Source organism: Helianthus annuus, chromosome 5 (assembly GCF_002127325.2).
Source record: "Helianthus annuus cultivar XRQ/B chromosome 5, HanXRQr2.0-SUNRISE, whole genome shotgun sequence".
Classification (NCBI taxonomy): domain Eukaryota; kingdom Viridiplantae; phylum Streptophyta; class Magnoliopsida; order Asterales; family Asteraceae; genus Helianthus; species Helianthus annuus.
In genome coordinates, this window is record NC_035437.2 from 44783489 (window position 1) to 44804156 (window position 20668).

Consider the following 20668-nt stretch of genomic DNA (forward strand, 5'->3'; position numbering starts at 1 on the left):
AAGTTAATATATGTTGAATGTTTAATCCTACAAATCCCGTCGTATGGCACACCATTTTGTATTTGGGCCAAACAAGCTTTCCTTGCTACTGGGTGTTCTCGGCCCAATATCTATGAACCAACCTGAGTTCGGTCCATGTATTGTGCTCGTGAATACATGAGCAATTGTGTAGGGTTCTCTTCTATCACATACACTTGACTACCCAACCCTAGTCCTCCTCCCTCATCGACGGCAATGAGGGGGATATACACCTCCTTCCTTCCTGGTTACAATCCCTTTTCTCCAATAGTCCACTTTGTCTCGCATGCAAGGTTAGTGGATTATGCGATTAATTTAAGTTGCATTCCTTTTATGTACGGCTATGTTATGTGTGATGATTGAAACTACTTGAAAACTATTATGAGTTGCTATCCGCTAGAAGTGTTGTGATTACGGTTTGATGTCATGAACAATATACGTAATTAAAGTGGTTAGATTATAGATAGAGATTATACTGAACTCGATAATATTGTGCGATGTGATGCTCTAGGGTAGGCTGGATGATCGGCGATGAATGATGTGTGTTAATTATGTGTTTGTGTGATACTAGATGCATGTTTATATAACCTTTGGTATGCATTTTATGACTCATGGATCTGATATGGTTGATGATATTGTTAGGCTACATAGGTTGTAAGTATGATGATAGGGTTTCATGTGGAGTTATGAGAAGTTATGAATTATGTAAACTGTTGATAATTATCATAATCAAATCAATGGCTATTTATGCTTGGAGAGTGCATGAAAGCTAGAATCAGATGATAATGGGTATTAGAGTAATAGATAATCTGATTTAGAAAATGATTATGGTGAAGAAACTATTAGAAGAAGTCAATGATATTTTGAATTGTATTAATGGTTGAATATTTAGTGAAGGTTATCAGAATGTATCACGTGAGTGAATTGACAAGCCCAAGATTGATTGCGAAGTTTAATATGTTGACAGGCCATCACGTGATCTGATGCTTTAACACTTGTCGGCCCAATAAATTTATCAGCCCACTAAGTAAATCGGTCCAATGATAACTTGAATACTTTAACAGTTGCCGGCCATTGTTGGTTGTTTTGATAATGATAAATTGATCATGTTAGTAATTGTCTATGCATTGCGTAAATGGTTCCTGAGATTGTTTTACATACTAGGAGTTACATGTGGGTTATTAATTAATGGAATTGGGGAGGTAGAATTGGGCTAAAAGAATTAAAACAATAACACACTTTTTGGATTGGGCCTCGTGTGGCTGCTGGGCCGCATCAGCAAGCAGCTGCACCAATAGAGCGGGCTGGGCTGCAGGGATGTAACAATTGGGCCGGACCTCCCGCTAGTCGTACATATTACATAAGATCACACACTCCATTGGACTTTGAGGTGTATGTGAGTAATATATGTATGGGTATATTATGTTTTGGGCCGTTATTTGTCTTAGTTGTAAACTAGACCTAGCATTTGAGCTATGTTTATAAACGAGATTGGTAATCTAGTACAACTTCAATGTGTGGGCCGAAGTATTGGTGGGCCGTACGTGCTAAGTGATGATACTGGATTAACTGCTATAACTGGAATTGCATGGGTGTGCTACATGAACAATAACTGTGTATTATGTGAACAAGGAATACGTGAATTAACTGTACGTGTAACTTGCGGATTATGTGCAACTGAGACTGATTGTTGTCGGTAACCATGTTAGGATTGTTTTGAGCAACTTGAACACGTAACTAGTCTAACCGAGCAAAACCAAGGTGAGTTCATTTCTCTTGAGCATGCGTCCCGGTGGTTGGGACAGTCATTGGGCATCCCCGAGAGGGATGGGTTTGGGTAAATCAATTGGGTATTCCTAAGAGGTAAACGTCTTGTGGTAAATCTGGAATGTTGGATAATATACTCGTCCTATCACCTTTAAAGTCCCTCCGTGTTGTTTGGTTACCTGAGAGGTAACAAGGTATTAGTTGGTAGCGCTACTTAGGTTTGGCACCCTCACCCCGTATCGGAGAGAACGGGTGTGAACTAATGACCTAGTCATGACCAATGCTTTGATAGGAGCATTGGGGAAGGGCAAAATAAATCAGGAGCCGTCTTGTATCGGAGGTATTATCAACATTGAAATCAATGAACGGAACTAAACACTTGGTAACTAACATTTTCGTAAAACTATGAACTCACCAGCGTTGTCTGATACACGTGTGTGCATGCTCGCAGGTTATAGATATGTGGAACATAGGAACTTGCCGTCTGGGATGCTGGAGTGGTCATGAGTCGAGATACATGGAAACTTGGAAAGAGACTAGCTGGTTTCATACACTTGGGTTTTGGTTAAACTATGTATTATGCTTCCGCTGAACATAACGAGTTATAAATTATGATTTTGTAACACTTAATTGAAATGAATGAAAGCCTTTTTATTTGAAAACTTGTATGGGTTCAACATGATTAGTGGCTCGTTGTTGGTACGTCACACGCCTAGCAGGGGTATTCCCTAGGTGGTATTTTGGGGGTGTGACATGAAAAGGTAAAAAACGCGGTGACATTTTCTTAATTATTTACTTGTAGAGTAATTATCAAAATTATTCTACAAACGATCTTGTAGGGTAATTTTGTAAAATGTTCTTGTAGGGTAATTTTGATCATGTAGAGTATCATAATTACTCTACAAATAATCTTGTATGGTAATTTTGAGTATCATAATTACTCTACAAGTGTATCAAAATTACTGTGCAAGTTTCAAAATTACCCTATAAGAACATTTTACAAATATCCTAGAAGATAAAAAATACCCTACAAGAACATTTGACAAAATTACCCTACAAGATCATTTGTAGAGTAATTTTGATAATTACCCTACGAGCAAATAATTACGAAAATGTCACCGTGTTTTTTTAGATTTTTCATGCCTTTCGTATGTTTTGTACGATAAGGCTGTATGTACGTGAACTTAACTCTATATATTATATTATATAACTATTAATTAGTAATATATAATATATCGCTTTATGGTATAGTTACATGTGCTTAAGAGGTTTTTTTTTTTTTTGCTTAAAGGATTTTTTACATGAGGCTTTGGTTGATATACATGGTTTATTTAACTTTAATTCAAATCTACTAAACGTTTTGTAATAAATTTTAAAATGCTTATTGTTTTTAGTTTTCTATTTCTTTTAGTATACGTGCACATTGAAAACAATCGAGTTCACACCCGCAACAACGTGCGAGTCACACCCTCAAACTTTTGACATGAAAACTATTAATCCTCATCTTTAAGTAAGTTACACATTCACTTCTAACTTTTGGTAATGAACAAATTGACCCGGCAACCTTTTATACTTAATAACTTGACACCTTATTTTATCTAAATTACTTTTAAGACTATATGTTGTAATATGTGACACAATATTATATTTTTTTATTTTGGTCTAACCATGTTAATATCTAAATTACTTTTACAACTTTACACCACTGTCTAACTTATCTTTACAATTTTAAATTGCCACGTCCAAGACATTATACTCTTTTTATTATCTAAGTATAATGACATTAACATCACAAACGTAACGTGTGTAACAAAGTTAAAAACGTGTAACGTCAAATACGAGCACCACAGGTTCATGTTATAATCGTTACGCGTGTAATAAAATGACAAACACGATGTTGCCGTTGCAACGCGCGACATGGTCAAAATTCTAGTTCTAGTATCTATTTAAAATTGATCTCATATCATAACGCAGCTAAGACTGTGGGGTATGGGGCTTGGGTTGGGGCGTGGGTTGGCTGAAAACGCCCAAGCCACCACTCCGGGTGGGCTTGGGTTGGGGCGTGGCCCAAGGGGCGGGAGTTTAAAGCCGGACGTGGGGCGGGCTAGCGATCCTATGTGGCCGGCTCCTATTCGCTTGGTGGCCATGTCATAGCGGGGCATTTAAATTTTAAATTTTAAAATTTAAAATGTAACCGTTTGGCCAAGCCAAGCGGTCACCCCAACCCAACAGTCAACATCACTATAAATATAACCCCAACCCCACTGGCTACCCCAACCCATACAATCTCCTTGGCTGTCCACCGCTACCCCAACCAAAACCTAGTTGATCGAACCCGCTACCCCAACCCACTTGATCGATGGCCTCTTGGACACACGAAGAAGAGCTAGCTCTCGTCACGAGTGTTGTTGACGCAATGAAGGGGCGACAATCCGGTGAAACGCGATATTGGCCGGAAGCCTTTGCAAGCTACCGACATAACGTTGGACACGACCGGCACAACTTAAACGCGTGCCAACATAAATGGCGCGAGAGACGTCCGAAGCTTGATCGTTTCAAAGCCTACTACGAAGCCGTTCCGAGCAGTGAGTTAAGCCACGGGGACAGGGTGGCGGTGGCGAACATTGAGTTTCCGGGGCAAAGAGCGAAAGCCGTTCGACAAGCTCGCGCTTTTTGTAATTTTCCTACGCTCTAGGTTTTTTATTTATTTTGTAATCGTTTCTAGGTTTTTTTATTTTGTAATCGTTTTTTGGTTTTTTATGTAATTTTTAAGAATTTAATAAAATTTTAAGCTTTTTTTTTTAATGTTGTGTGTATTTTTTTAATTTTTTGTATTTTTTTTAATAAACTGCCAAGCCACGCGGTTCACCCACGCCCGCCATACCCCATGGACACGTCACTCACCGGTGGGGGGGCTCGAACTCCACGTGCCAACTCATGCCCCCAACCCTCGCCCCACCATACCCCATCGTCTAAGGCCGTGGGGTATGGTGGGGCTTGGGTTGGGGCATTTGTTGACACGTGGAATGGGAGCCCTCCCACCACTCAAACCCACGCCCATGGGGTATGGTGGGGCTTGGGTTGGGGGCATGAGTTTGGTTTGGCCATTGAGAGCCTGCCATGTCACTTACTAGCCCGCCCCATGCCCGGCTTCAAACCCACGCCAATGGGGCCACGCCCAAACCCACGCCCCAAGCCCCCGAGGTGGTGGCTTGGGCGTTTTCAGCCAACCCACACCCCAACTCAAACCCCATACCCCATCGTCTAATGGTGAGAATGTAAATACTGCAGGGGCGGATGTAAAGAGGAACAAGGGGTAGCCTCCGCTACCGCTTGGTCGGAAAATTATTGACGTTTTTAGTGTAAATTTTGGAAAAATTTGACGTTTTTTTGATTTCGTTACCGCCTATTTATAAAACATTACCGTTTGATCGGAATCCTAGATCCGCCACTGAAATACTATCAAGAAAAAGAAAATATTTACAACCGGAAGGACACAGCGGGAAGTTTAAGATCGAGTATAAAACGTTTCTTGTTGGGTCTAGGGTTTGGGGCAAACAAAATTACTCAGACGATGAAGAAATGAGGCAACAGAGGGAAGGGATGTTTCTCAAGGGTGGTTGACCCTCTCCGTCGCCTATGATTTTCGATTTTGCCCCCTCTTCTAACCACCCTCTTGCTTTGCTTAGAGCATTCACATTCCATCCATCCAACATATTCAACCATATCTATATATCTATAATAAATGAATAAATAACTGGTTATCATCACAATCACCACCACCACCGTCAACATCGCAAAAGGGGCAATGATGATGAATGTCTGATCGTCTGAGTGAATCGGGGGTTGAGATGTACCCAATCTTGGCGGGGTAATTTTCCGGTGGTAGATGCCGCCGTGATTATTGCAGCCATGGAGGTTTTATCCTATCCGTACCAATTTATTTTTTTACAGATCTGAGCCTCATTTTCTCCTTTAACGATTTTCTTTTTTCATGTTAATTTTCTTTTTCTTGATTACACACCGATCTGATTATACCTTTATTTTTATTTCTGTTGCCGTTTATGGTTTTTGATCTATTCGATCGATATATTGAGTAGTTTTTTTTTTCTTTTGGCTAATCGTATATAATTCTTCTGAGATTTTTTTAATCAATATTCATAGTAGATGACACTACATTTTTTTAGTGGCTTTACTTCTTAATAATTAAGTGCTGGAGGTCTGAACCATTAAGTGCTGTCTAATCATTAAGAGCCAGTCTAATACTTAACCGTTCATAATCAATATTCATAGTAGATGACACAACATTTTTTTAGTGGCTTTACTTCTTAATAATTAAGTGCTGGAGGTCTGAACCATTAAGTGCTGTCTAATCATTAAGAGCCAGTCTAATACTTAACCGTTCAGACTCAAATGTCTTCGGATTAGAGGTCTTAACTATTCAAACTCGGTATAATGCTAAACCATTCAGAGGCAAATGTCTGAATCATTCAGACATTTGCTTGCGAAACAAACAGCCTGAACCATTATCCCGAGTTTCATTTAACAAGGGAAGAGAAAGGAATTAAAAGGAAGAGAGTAAAAAATGTGTGGAGATTTTTTTAGGAAGGGAAGTGGTGAGAAAAGAAAGGAAACATAGGGATGATTGATCCAAATATTCATCCTCCCAATTTGAAGAGATTTGGTGAGAAAAGATTATTATGAATCTCAGACTTTTTTAAATTTCCTAAATTACCCTCTAATTCATTATAAATAAATTTTCTTTTCTTTTCCTCCCAACTCGGGAACACATAAAATGTTTAATTTCCTTTCATTTCCTTTTTTTTTCATTAAACTCGGGAACACGAATATAATCAAATCTTTTCCTTTCCATTCCCTTATAATTCCTCTTCTTTTCTCTTCTAACGTTAAATGAAACTCGGAAACAAAGTGTAAGAGCCTCGTTAAGAGGTAAACAAACAACCCCTAAATTTGTCCGGTTATGATCAATTTCTAAATGTCTTCAGTTATGAGATAAAAACATAACCTATATCCGTCAATGCACCTGAGAATCTGCAGCCTTTGCTGTCTAATTCATTTCTTTTGTTTATTCTAATTTGATTTTTCAAACTCAAATAATTTGTGCATTATAAACTGGCTGTTAGGATTGTTCTCGGATCATACACCGAACTGGATAGGTAATTGACCGCACTAGAATGAGACCATTAAGTTAAGTGTGAAAAATAGTGAATTGAAGACCGCCCGGTTTTTTACCTTTCTTTTCAGTTGACCGGTTTGACAACTGATGGAGTGGCCTGCAATAATGGGTTTAAGTTGTGCAGTCTGTTTGAAGATTTGATCATGGTAAGGATCAGTCCGGCCCTTGGGTAAAACGCTAGCTTGGGGCCCCTAATTTTCAAGGGCCCCCAAGTTGTTTATGTTAGGACTAGTTTAGCAATAATACAATACGAAAAAGGTTAAGCTTGTTTCAGTGGTGTAGCCGATGATGTAGGTGGGTAGTTCACTATCAAAGCTTATTTCACTGGTTAAATTATCTCTGCTTAATTAGGTACAAAAATGTGTCCCTTCGGTTAGCTGTGAGATTTTTTCAAGTTTATGTGCTTGTTCTTTGTTTTTGTGAAGTTGTTCAGTTTGTAAAACTTATATTAGTGTTTCTGTACTTTAAGCAAAGATGTTGAATTATTTATGGTGTTTGTAAGCTTTATTGATCATGCTATGGCCAGTTAGAGATGCTGAATGGAAATATATGCTTTAACAAGATTACCAACCATTATTGTTATTTATTTTGTTTGCATTCTCGGAGATTAAGAATGTGGCGATCTGCAACAAATGTTGTTTCCTCAGTTTCACATGTTTAAGGAATTAGCTACTTCTATGTTGTTGTTGAGTCGTCTAGATTGAGGATCAATCTGCCTTGAGTTGATAGGAATTAGGAATAGGATGTGCCTTTGTAAAATCCAATTTCAGATTTGATCCTTTGGCTTTTGTTTATATACTTTTAGAATGTTTTGAGTTACTCGTGTTCTCCTTTTTACAGGGTCTTAGTGCCATTAATTTTGGTGATAGTGGTTTCGTAATAGTTAGAGATGGAAGCGATTGTGATTTGCTCACTTCTGGTCAGGCTCGTACAAAAATTAAATGATTCTTTTGTCATGAACTTTTCCATGCTATTTTATTATTTCTTTTTTTTTTTTTTTGAGTTTGTCAGTTTCATTAGTTGCAGTATTTTTCTTTGTTGATTTTGAATGCTCCAACTTTTCTGTTGACATTATATGATTGGATTCGCTTGATCTTTTTGACTGACCCATTTATGTTGATATTGCTAAGCTCGAAAGAACATTGTCTTTCAAAACGACCTGTCTTGACCCGTTACCTTGCCCGACATGACCTGCCCATTTATCAACTTTTCTACTAGATAACAATGAAATTCGGAAAAATGATGGTTGAGCCACCTCTTGTTAAGAGTTTTATGCAGTAAGAACATGTTTATCAAGTTGTTGCAGCAAACCATATTCTGTTAGAAGGTTGAGGGGTTTGTTTGATGAGTAAATAGTAAATACTAAAGGATTTATTAGGCCACCTTTTTAACTATACGAGCAGACAAATCAATGAGACAATGAACAACAAACTTTAACAGGGCTAGGTTATTTATGGGGTTTAAAAGATGCAATATAAATTTTATTATTTGGAAATTGCAACACTTTTCTTCTCACCAGCAACAAAAAAGTTGAAATCCTACCTATTGCTCAAGATCAAAGAATCATCTGCAACCTGTAGTAACTGAGATGGACCATCAGATAAGAACCAAACTGAAGAGTTGGATCGAAAGAGTCCTTTCGGAGACTTTGTATTACACCATGGAAGTCTGGAAGATAGAAGAATTGTGGACATCACTGTGGAAGATGTCATTGTAGATAGAAGTACCAAAGTTGAACTATTAAACTTTACATTGGATGTGGTTCTTGATCTGACCAATCCTATCCCGAATACTTTAGTTGCAAGTCTTTGTGGCTAGTTTGACATTAGAGTAACTAAACGGTTTGATTGATACATGTAAATTATAATCGCGGAGAAAGATATGTGTGTCATTAGAAGGTTTGGAAACTATATAGGATGATCTGAAAACACTAAGAGACCGAAGTCATGGTTCTTTATATACTTGTGTATTAAGAGTTAAGATCCCATACAAAACTTGTCCTATTTAAAAACGGTAAGAACAAATATTGAACAACGTTGATTAATTGAATTAAGGGCTAAAATTGATTACACATCATTACTAGCAATAACTATACCGTTTAATGAGATTCGAGGGTATTTTAGTCATTTTCTATTAACTACTAATTCCATCTGGTTTTGAAAATTATTAAAATAACTTTTATATACTTTAGTATTTTATTAAAATAATATTGCTATATTTTTTTAAAAGTTCAAAATAGTGTTTTATAATTGTGCTAATAAGTATAAACCATGACATATATAAGCAACACAAGAATTTCTATAATCAGCACATACCTATATAATTATAACCAGCACATCCGTACACGATTATAACCATATATAAGCAACACATGAATATTATAACCAGCACATATGTATATAATCATAGGGGAAGGTTTATTTGAGAAGAAATTTAATGTGAGAAGAAAAAGAAGAAAAATGCATATTAGTAAAGTACTATTTCATTTATAACTCATATCATTAATTTTTCTCCCTTTAATTAATTAGTCAACTAATCATTAATTATCCTACATATAATTTACAAAATCTACACATATCAAAATTTTCTTACATATACCCTACACATTATAGAATTTTATCCTACACAGTCGAAATTTATCCTACACACCTCGAAATATATCTTACACAATCATAATTTATCCTACAAAATGAGCAGTTTATTCTACACTTTAAATTAAGTTGTTTTTTTTTTTAATTTGGAAAAAGTATATATTTTGAAAAAGAGTTACAAATTTAATTTAGTTAGTTATTAAAGGGGAAGAATATAAATTAATGATTTATGTAAGTTAACCAATATACCCTTATATTAAAATTAAATACAAATATTAAATGAAGTAAAATGAAGCATTTTTATTGGTTGAAACTTTTTCTTTTTTCTTCTTACAAAAAAATTCTTCTCATTTGAACTCTCCACTATAATCATAACCAGCACATATGTAAACAATACATGAATTTATATAATCAACACTTGAATTTGAAACTCCTTTCATAATTTTAAGACTTTTTAGAAACCAACTTTAAAATAAAATATAGAGAAAATTTCACTTTTTGTCCTTTATGTTTGTACTGAATTTTGAAATGTGCCATTTAAAAGTTTTAGTTTCAATTTATGTCCAAAAAACACATGTTTTATATCATTGTATTTCCTTTACACCAAACTGAGTTAATTTACTCAGTTAGGTTTATTTAATGCAAGGGTATAATTGTCATTTGAAGTTTTTACTTTATTCATCTTTGGAGAAACCTTAAAACACACACATAAAAATCAAATACCATCAATCTACCACATCCACTCCCTCGTTCTCTTCCCGCAGGACTGGTCGCCAGTCAGCTTCAGGAGCCGGCACTCCGGCGCCGATCATCGGCCAGACGCCCAATGCCACTCTATGCCTCTCTCCTGAACCCGACTGCCGGAGGCAGATTCTTTTGTCGGTGAACCCGCACACCCCTGCCCCATCTGCTTATCCTCGAGCAAACGGCCGGCCACCACCAACCGGTGGTGGCGTACGGCGGCACGAACGCAGAAGAGAGATAGAGAGAGAGAGAGAGAGAGAGCTGAGAAGACTAGAAGACGAGAAGAGAGGGAGAAATCAGAGGAAAATGGGGACGGCGCCGCCGCTGCGGCTGCGGTGACAGACGATCTCTGTGTTTTCGGCTGCTTCCACTTCCTGCCAGACACTTTTCCTAATCTCCTCCTTCTTCTTCCTCTTCTCAATCTTATTATTCCTAATCTCCTCTTTCAACTCCGTCATCTTCTCATTATACGCCTTCTTAATCTCCTTTTTTTTCGCTCTCTCTTCAAACGTTGATTTCTTCAAGCTAACCCTAACCGCCGACGATCTCTGTGTTTTCGGCTGCTTCAACTTCCTGCCGGACACTTTTCTGGCAATCACGCCGTCGTGTGTTTTAAATTTTTGAACACTTAACTTGTCATGGCATCCATAGAACTTACGGCCTGGATTTTTGGAGGTTTTTGATGTTCGAATCGCTGCTACATTTCCACACCCACAAAGCACCATAATCGACACCTTGAAAGAAAACAGGAGGAAGAAGCTGCAGATGATAAGAGGGATTTAAAACCCTGAACTAATTGAGGAAGAAGATGCATACAGGGGTTAAAAAGGGGAGATGAATAAAGTAAAAACTTCAAATGACAATTATACCCTTGCATTAAATAAACCTAACTGAGTAAATTAACTCAGTTTGGTGTAAAGGACATAAAGTGATATAAATCATGTGTTTTTTGGACATAAATTGAAACTAAAACTTTTAAATGGCACGTTTCAAAATTCAGTATAAACATAAAGGACAAAAAGTGAAACGTATTTTTATATAAATGTCTCTTACTTTTTTTTATATAAAATAAAGGTTGTATATGATTCTACCACCGTCTATTAAAGAGTTTTATTATGACATGACATTTATGAAGTAACTAGGTGATGCCCCTCTCGTGTTGTGGATCGATAATCGAACAATTTTCAACCAATTAAAAAAACAGTACTATAGTTTTGATAGAAATAAAAAGTAAAAAGAGTGTTAAGCAGCTTTTTGACACGATTTTTAGCTAGGGCAAAGTCATATTTTTTTTTTTACTTGGGGAAAATCATTTTTTTCCGAGGGTAAAATCCTAATTTTTAGCTAGGGGAAAATCATATTTTTATTTTTCATGGGGGGCAATAACGTAATTTTGAATTGAGGGTGATATCGTAATTTTGAACCGAGGGGAAATTCGTAAATTTTAGCTGGGGCAAAAGCATAAATTTATTTTGCATCGGGGGCAAATACGTAATTTTAAACTGTAGGTAAAATCGTAATTTTAAAGTAAGTATAAAATAATAAACTGGTGTAAATTCGTAATTTTGAGCTGGGGGGAAAACAAAATTTTATTTTTAACCGGGCGAAAGCATAATTTAGGCTGAGGGTAAAAGCGTATTTTTTTTACCGAAGGCGAAATCGTATTTTTTAGCTCGGGGCAAAAGGTTAAATGTATTTTGAAGCTGGGGCAAAACCGTATTTTTTAACGTGGGGGCAAAACTTTAACTTTAAAGTGGGTATAAAATAATAAACTGGTTGGTCCAATGGGTATTGCTCACCGTCGATTTGAACCAATGGCAGAGAAACACTATCCGGGGTGGCAAAACCATAATTTTAAAGCGTGTATAAAATAATAATTTGCAACATATTGACGCAATGGTTGTTGTAATATATGGATTATGGTTTGTATAGTGGTATTGATATATATTATATATAGATTACGATGAACTTGTCAAACGGGAAAAAATAGACGCGGGTTCATCGTAACACGCGAGTCCTAAATCAACTTAGTTATTTTATTCTATGTTTTACGTTTCGGTTTAATTTCTTCGCATTAACACGCCGCAACTTCAGTGTCGGTGGTCGCTGGCAGTAGTGTGTCATTAGTGCTCACCCCCTCCGCAACGCGGGGGGTGCTTAATACTAGTTTATTTGAATCTATATTATAATAATTAAAGATATAAAATATCTAATGATATAGTTAGATAATTTTATATAAATATTTTGTATTTTGTGTTGTATGTGTAGATCGTTTTTCAGAAAAGTATTTGAAATTCCTAAACGAAGTATAGAGACTTTATATCAATGGCCAATGGGGTGGTGGTTCATTAATAAAAGCAAAACCTTTAGACACCTTAGAAGAGAGAGGTTTTGGTTCAAATACCACAGACGATACGAATAAAAGAAATTTGTCGTTCAAAAAAAAGTATAAACTTTGTCAAATTTGTTAAATCCACTAAAAATAATAATAAAAAAGTTGATAAGAAATTGAATTATCTTAAAATGAAATTGTCGGTGACCCAACATTACGTAAACCAATCAATGATTATACGAATAACAATAACATATGAGGGGAGGTAAAACAATTCTATTTATAGCCCCCCAACTTAAAAGTTCTGATTCTACAACTGAGAAGATGATGGATTTACAAAATCGAATGGAATATATGACCTTGCTCATCTAATGATGGAAACCAAAAAAGACCTTTCTTTTCCTTTGGTTTATTTGATATTGAAGCTAAGTATTTATTTATTGTGTTTTTTTTTTCATTTACATTGTATTAATGTACATAAATATCATAAAAGCAACATTTTCATCACCATATAAACAAAATTTATCCAAACCACATTCATCTAAATTTGAATATGCACCTCATTACAAAGAAAAGTCATTCTCTGCCTACTTTCTCAGTGTTGGTGTCAAGACATCTTGTGAAACACAAAACTAATGAACTGATTTGAAATTAATTAATAACCCTAAAACACAAAATTAATCAACTCAAACACAAAACAGATTAAACAAAAACTGCAAACAACAAAGGAATCCGAACACCTGTATTTTCAAAGTCAGGAATGAATTAGTGTTGAGACGATAATACGATGACAACCAAAAGCTATAGGTAGAAATCACCTCATAATTCTTAAAAGAATCAGATACCTTTTTCTCTTCGTCACCTGAAAGTCGTTAGATCAAGCTTCTCTGTCACCGACACACGTCTCGACGCTTCAACTATCGCCTTCCTCGCCGCCCAATTGTACCAGAAAGTACTGATAAGTCGATAGATGACGAACAGGTTCTAGCCAGAAGCTAGAAACTTGAAAAGAGTACACAATTACACATTAAGCAAAGTAGCAAGCCCAACCTAATGAGAATAAATTTGCCCTGTATTTGATCCATAAAGAGAAGACATAGTTTCAGCCTCTTCTAATATCTTCATAGAGTTCTCATTATTAAAAACTTGGTCATTCCTTGCTCCCCAAATGCACCACAGGACTGTAAGAAAAAAACTGCTTGAAGATTCGAAGAAGCTTCCAATGTGATTTCATATGAAAGATGGTAATCGACCCACTCCCTTGCCAAGGCTGCGCAGAATATGGGAATTTTGCACCACAATAAAACCTGTCGCCACAAATCACTCACCAGTCCACAATTGATAAAAAAGGTGATCGACCTCTTCGGGGGCAACTCCACAAAAAGGACATAGTGTAGAAGAGATAATCCTACCCTAATTTACTAACAATACGTTTGTTGGAAGCATGTTTAATACCGCCCCCAAACATGTTTAATTTGTTCCATATGAATTGTAATGCGAACAAATTTTGTTCTCAATTAGCAGCCTCAAGGATCTTGTTGAGAAACCTCTCCCTTGGTCAACGAACCATACACACTTGTCCTTTTCACCAAAAATATTCAAAACCAAGGCAAAAAAAAAAAAAAAAAAAAAACTACGACAGGGAGCTGAAGCAAAACAAAATAAAAAGCAAGAAACTAATACAGAATGCAAACACCATATTGTAGTTAAAAAAATTGCCGAAGCCGAGCTGCAACAGTCAGACCATGAAACATTTAAACAGACCCATGCTTGCACCAGTTAGAAAAAACTGTAGTAAACTTACGCATACAATTAGTATGATAATCAAACTTTGCACGAACATAATTCAAAAAGTTATTCATTGCAAAAACCAATTACCTATCCTCTACATGATCGAATATAAATTTGTGTCTGTTGTGGAACAAAGGCTCAGATATGTTGCAATGGAATATCAACCTCCACATACAACAACAATTGCCATCTACAAGACTACAACTATTTCGGGTTTAATCCGATTTCAATTTTGTTGACCAAATAAGAACCGGTTTTTAAACCCACTCTAGTTTAAAAAAAAAAAAAAAAAAAAAAAAAAAAAACGGTTTGTGCACCTCTAAAATATTGCCCAGCCAAGATACAGATTAGATCCACAAACTCCGCTTTTGCTCACTACATTATATCATCACAGCCTCCTACTTTTCACACAATTAAAAGCAGCAAACTGAGACAGACAAAATCCTCATTTGCTTGATCAAAATTCAAAACACAATATAACAATTATGAAAGTGGTTTGGAGCTGGTTAGAGCCGAGCCAGAACCAGTTTCAAACCGAAACAATCCTTTTCCACCTATTAAAGGGTTTCTCCAAGGGACAGTTTTGACTGTTGTTGACCCAAACCGAAGCGGTTTGGAAAAAAAATACCCGAAACGTGCACCTCAAGGAAGATGTACATGTACAATGCTTATCTCATGTGATAAAGAAAGATTTGTTCTCAAACCTCACCTCACCCCACCCTCGTTTGTTTACTTGTTTGGTTCTATGTTCAACACGAAAATCTTCAGATATTGAGGGACATTTGAAATAGAGTTTTGAGGCTCAGATATGTTATCATCGGAATTTGTTGTCGAAATCTGCCATGGCCGTAATCACAGTCCGATATGTAAATTCCAACAGAGTTCATTCTCTCTGAAAACAAATACATACCAACAGAGTTGCCTAGCGAAGATACGGATCCGATATGTAAATTCCGATTTTACTCAATATAATTTCCATCGTCATAGCCTTTTTTAAATGGAACAACAACAGCAACATAATCATCCTCAGAAAACGCTGCCAGTCGAAATGGCAAGAGGGAAGTTACTCTAAGAAACCTCCTCACTCTCACCTGAGCCTCAATTCAATTGAGAGCATAACACCTCATCTCATCATTTAAGGCGGTTATAGGTACATGTCGAGGTCAACAAAAAAACCCGGTTTTTGACCCGAACCGAAACCGATCCTTTTCCACTTATCAGTTTGAGAACTACTCCCTTGAAACCGGTTAAGAGCCAGAACTAGTTTTAAACCGAACCGAGCCTTTTCCACTTGTAAAGAGGTAAATGAATAGGCTCAGATCTGTAATTGGGAGATGGGGACAAAGAAGAAACGTGTTACACCGTGGCTGCAGATACACAGTTGCATGGTAAGAGAATGTCAAATTCTTCTTCACTATGCCATCTGGATCTTGCCCCACCAAGATACAAATCGGATCTTCGATGTCCCCTCTGAATACACTGATCATCACAGCCTTTAAACAAGTTTACAAAATACTGCTACTACCACAACCTCCACCATCACCATCATCAAATGGCAAGATACTCTCAGAAACCTCCTCAATCTCATTCTCACCCGAGTCTCAATTCACATGAGAATAACACAACACAACATAACACCTCATCTCATTTTTCAAGATGGTTATTATAAATACAGAGGTGAACAGAAAACCGGTTTGTGAACTGGAACCAGTTTTGACCTGACCCGAAACCGAATATGATACAGGTTTGGTGAAACTGGTCCCCGTTCTCCCTTGAAACCAATTAATAGCTAGAACTAGTTTTAAACCGAACTGATCCTTTTCCACTTGTAAACTAGTTTTACCAAACACCAGTTTTGACCATTGTTGACCCAAACCGAAACCATTTCAGCCTGAACCGGTATGGGATTAAAAAAACGAAATGTGCACCTCTAGGTAGATAAATGTTCTTATACAGAGTTGTATCTCCAACGATAAAGGTTCTGAGGCTCAAATATGTTATCATTGGAATTTACTGTCGAAACCCGCCATGGCTGCAATCACAGTAGCATGTATCAAATACATACCGACCAAGTTGCCTAGCCAAGATACGGATCAGAGCTGTAAATTCCGATTTTGCTCAAAATAATATCCATCGTCATAGCCTTTTCAAATGAAACAACAACAGTAGCAGCAGCATCAACATAACTATGCAGTTAATGCAGTAAAAAAACGGATAGTCATGGCACGATTTTCGTTTTGGTTCGTCCGATCCAATTCGCAGTACGAACACGATCCGGGATCGCGTTTCCGACGACCACGTTCCGAAAAAACAATTCAAATGTAACAGAGAAGAAATGGGGGCTAATCGAAGTTGCTGAATCGAAGCTTACCTGCTGATTGAACCTCACCTTCCCTGCGAATGAAAGAAGATCTGTCGGCTGTTTTTTAGGTTTAGAAGATGGAGGAGCGAACAGGGGAGATAGACTGATAGACAAGAGGACGACAGCTGCTTTAGATCTCTCTCGTCGGAGCCTCATTCATATGAGCAAATTCACTTTCAACTTATGCACTAGATATTGTTAATTGGTAAACCGGAAACAGTTTTATCAAAAGTCAAAACCCTTGATAAAAATAAAAACGAAAATATGAAAGAGAAGAATTAGAAGAGGCTCAGATTTGTTAACAATCAAAACAAAGAGGAAACAACCGCCATGGCTGCAAACATCGCGGCTGCTTCAACAGACGGATATTACCCCGCCAAGATACGGTAAGTCTCAAGCTTTGTTCGATTCACTCATACAACAACGAGGAATTCATCATCATCATCATCATCATCGCCTCTTATAATTGTTGTTTTCCTGATAATGTATGTTGAAGTAGGGGTGTTCTGATATAAAGTTACGAGTATGTTGCACCCGGTGCTACTACTACTAATATCAAGATTGAAGCAGTGACGATGTATTGTATTGTACCGTACTCGGTAAAAGGAAATGTAAAAGAGAACATAGAAAAAAGAAGGGTGTTGAATTTTGGGGGCAACACCCAACCCTGATAATTTTGGGGGCAACAACGAGGAATTCATCATCATCATCATCATCATCATCTCCTCTTATAATTGTTGTTTTCCTGATAATGTATGTTGAAGTAGGGGTGTTCTGATATAAAGTTGAGCGAAGTTACTCTTGTCTATCACATGAGAATATCACAATATAACACCTCATCTCATATTTTAAGGCGGCTATTATAAATGTAGAGGTGAACAAAAAAACCGGTTTGTGAATTGGAAACAATTTTGGCCCAACCCGACCCGAATCAGATTATGGAACCGGTTTGGCGAAACTGGTACCCGTTTCAAAACGACCACTGGTTTGAGAACTCCTCCTTTGAAACCAATTGATAACCAGAACTAGTTTTAAACCGAACCGATCCTTTTCCACCTGTAAACTGGTTTTACCAAATACCAGTTATGACCATTGTTGACCCAAACTGAAACACTTTCACCTGAGCCAGTTTGGGAAAAAAAAAAACCCGAAATGTGCACCTCTAAGTAGATAGATGTTCTTATACAGTTCTTATCTGATATCTCCAAGGATAAAGGTTTTGAGGCTCAGATATGTTATCATCGGTATTTATTGTCAAAATCTGCCATGGCTGCAATCATGGTTGCATGTATCAAATGCATACCGACTGAAATCAAGGGCTCATATTCAATCAGTTGATCAAATGGCAAGAGATCAGCAACTCTCTCAGATGAAACCAAGATCTCTCTAGCCAGAGCCTCATTCATCTCAGCAATTTCACTTTAAACTTACTCATACTTCAAATTTAACAGTAGACAAATTTATTATGCACTAGACATTGTTAATTTAGTAACCATGAAACACTTTTATCAATAACAAAAATTAAAACCATCATCATCATACTCAGTAAACCCACCAATAGCAAAGCTAAGGTAGGATGTGAGGAGGGTAGATGTAGACAGCCTTACCTCTACCCCGTAGGTATAGAGAGGCTGCTTCCAGTGAGACCCACGGCTCGATTGTAGTTTTGTATCAAGCCTTGGACCTAAGACACATAACACTCAAACAATCGGGACAGAGACTGATTGGTGCATGTACCCCCGTGTCTTTCATCCGCCGCTTTTAACGTTATTTTCACGAGATTAATAAAATAACGTTAAAGTTAAAGAAGATAATGTCACTTTTACATTTTCTTTCAAAACTAAAAATTGGGTAGTTCTAAATGATTGTAGAATACGAAATGCTGAACACATTCAAAAATACATCAGTTATTTTTACTTACTAAATCATAGACAAATCAGGTTTATCCTCTTAACTATTCACATTTAAAAAACCTAAATGGCGTTCCGAAAAAACAACCATAATTCGCTGGTCATGGCACGATTTTCGTTTTGGTTCGTCCGATCCAATTCACGGTACGAACCCGATCAGGGATTGCGTTTCCGACGACCATAAGAAAAAACAATTCAAATGTAATAGAGAAGAAATTAAAACCTGCTGAATCGTAGAATGAAAGAAGATCCTACAAAAAAATAAAACCAAAATATGATAAAGAAGCAGAACTAAGAGAGGCTCAGATATGTTAATAATAATAATCAAAACAAAGAGGAACAAACCGCCATGGCTGCAAACAACGCGGCTGCTTCAACGGTGAAAACACCAGTTTCTACCGCCAAACCTCCGGAAATTACCCCGCCAAGATACGGCAAGTCTCAAGCTTCGTTTGATTCACTCAGACAACAACGAGAAATTCATCATCATCGCCTCTAAAAAATGACGTTTTTCCTCACAATGTACGAAGATCAAGATCAGACGCAGTGTTGAGATAATTTCACCGTATTCGGTAAAAGAAAAGAAAAGAAAAGCAGAGTAAGATAGTCAACAAGCATGGTCCCAGGTCAAGATCACAACCGATATGAATATCAGAAGACCCGAGTTCAATCCCAGATGTAATCTGGAAGAAGGAAGGGTGTTGAATATTGGGGGGAAATTGGAGATCATGGGCTGCAGAGGGGGGCAACACCCAACCCTTCCCTCTGCTGCCTCCTCTCATGTTGTCTGAGCTTTCACTTCCCCAAAACCCTCATTTCTGTTTTGGAGCTCTGCTTTTATTGCACAGATTACTCACATGTGATTTTTATACTTTGCGTCCTTGTTCTTTCCAGGCAATATCAAGTTGAGTCCCCACAGTGAATTTTTGGAAACTTGAAAGCACTACACTTTGAGTTCTGGGGTTGTTTGTTTTCAGGGTCGTCTCCGAGAATGTTAAAAAAAAATTTGGCCCTGTGCGATAAAAAACCGGGCCCTACCCACCAATTGCCATATAAAATAAACTCATCAATTAGTCGATCACATAGATAAAAACTAAAAACCCATAATACGACGTAAAAACTTTGAACCACGTATTCACGCATTGCATTGGGTTCGTTAAATGGGGGGATTCAGTTGTTGTCGGTTCGACTCATTACATTATTGTTGTGATAGTGGGACTCGATATCGCAACACAAAAAGGAAACAAAAACAAAAGTTAATCATTACTATCACTATTTTTGCGATTGTTATTTATAGAATGACAATTGATTCATAATAAACATACTAGTGGTAAGCTAGACATTTTATTAGCTATGAATATTTGTTTTAGGTTCTTTTTATGAAAGTTTATAAAAGAATAAGAAATTCATAATAATAAACTAACAAAATCCCAAACGTATTGTATAAAATACATCTCTACAATGTAAATTAAACAATATATTGAATAGAAGCCATAATAAAGCGATTAAATAAAATAATAATATCATGAAACAAAAGCCATGTAAAAAGTTAGAAAACCATAAAAGGTCTCAGGTTATGAGTTTTGGCATCACCAATGTAAACTAATTTAAAAAGAAATATCAGCAAAGAAAAAATTGAAAGAAAAAGTTTATCACAGAATCGAACCGGGGGTAATTATCTAATGCAATTATGTAAGAAAGTTCCCTTTCCAACCACTGCAATACACATGGCTTTTGTATTAAAATTGAACTGTATTTTATGTATATACTTATTATAGATAAATTTAAAAATTACGGGCCCTTTGCGGGTTTGGGCCCTGAGCGGCGGCCCACTCCGCACACCCTCAGGGCCGGCCCTGTTTGTTTTACCTCTTATTATTTCAGACATCTTACTGGTTTAGCACTTAATGGTTTAGACTGTTTGTTTTGTGAGCAGATATCTAAATGGTTCAGACA

At 37.0% G+C, this 20668-nt stretch overlaps 3 long non-coding RNA genes across 3 annotated transcripts; 1 reads left to right on the plus strand and 2 right to left on the minus strand.

Annotated features, from left to right (window-relative positions):
* Positions 1-6624: 6624 nt before the first annotated feature.
* Positions 6625-7975, plus strand: LOC110940795. The gene is made up of 2 exons (XR_002593558.2): positions 6625-7128; positions 7823-7975. It is a non-coding gene; the product is annotated as an uncharacterized LOC110940795 (long non-coding RNA).
* Positions 7976-13153: 5178 nt separating this feature from the next.
* LOC118492453 lies at positions 13154-18443 on the minus strand. The gene is made up of 2 exons (XR_004893784.1): positions 13495-18443; positions 13154-13389 (listed from the first exon to the last, which is right to left on the minus strand). It is a non-coding gene; the product is annotated as an uncharacterized LOC118492453 (long non-coding RNA).
* A 250-nt stretch (positions 18444-18693) lies between these two features.
* On the minus strand, positions 18694-19550 carry LOC110940797. Its single transcript, XR_002593559.2, has 2 exons — positions 19058-19550; positions 18694-18963 (listed from the first exon to the last, which is right to left on the minus strand). It is a non-coding gene; the product is annotated as an uncharacterized LOC110940797 (long non-coding RNA).
* Positions 19551-20668: the final 1118 nt, after the last annotated feature.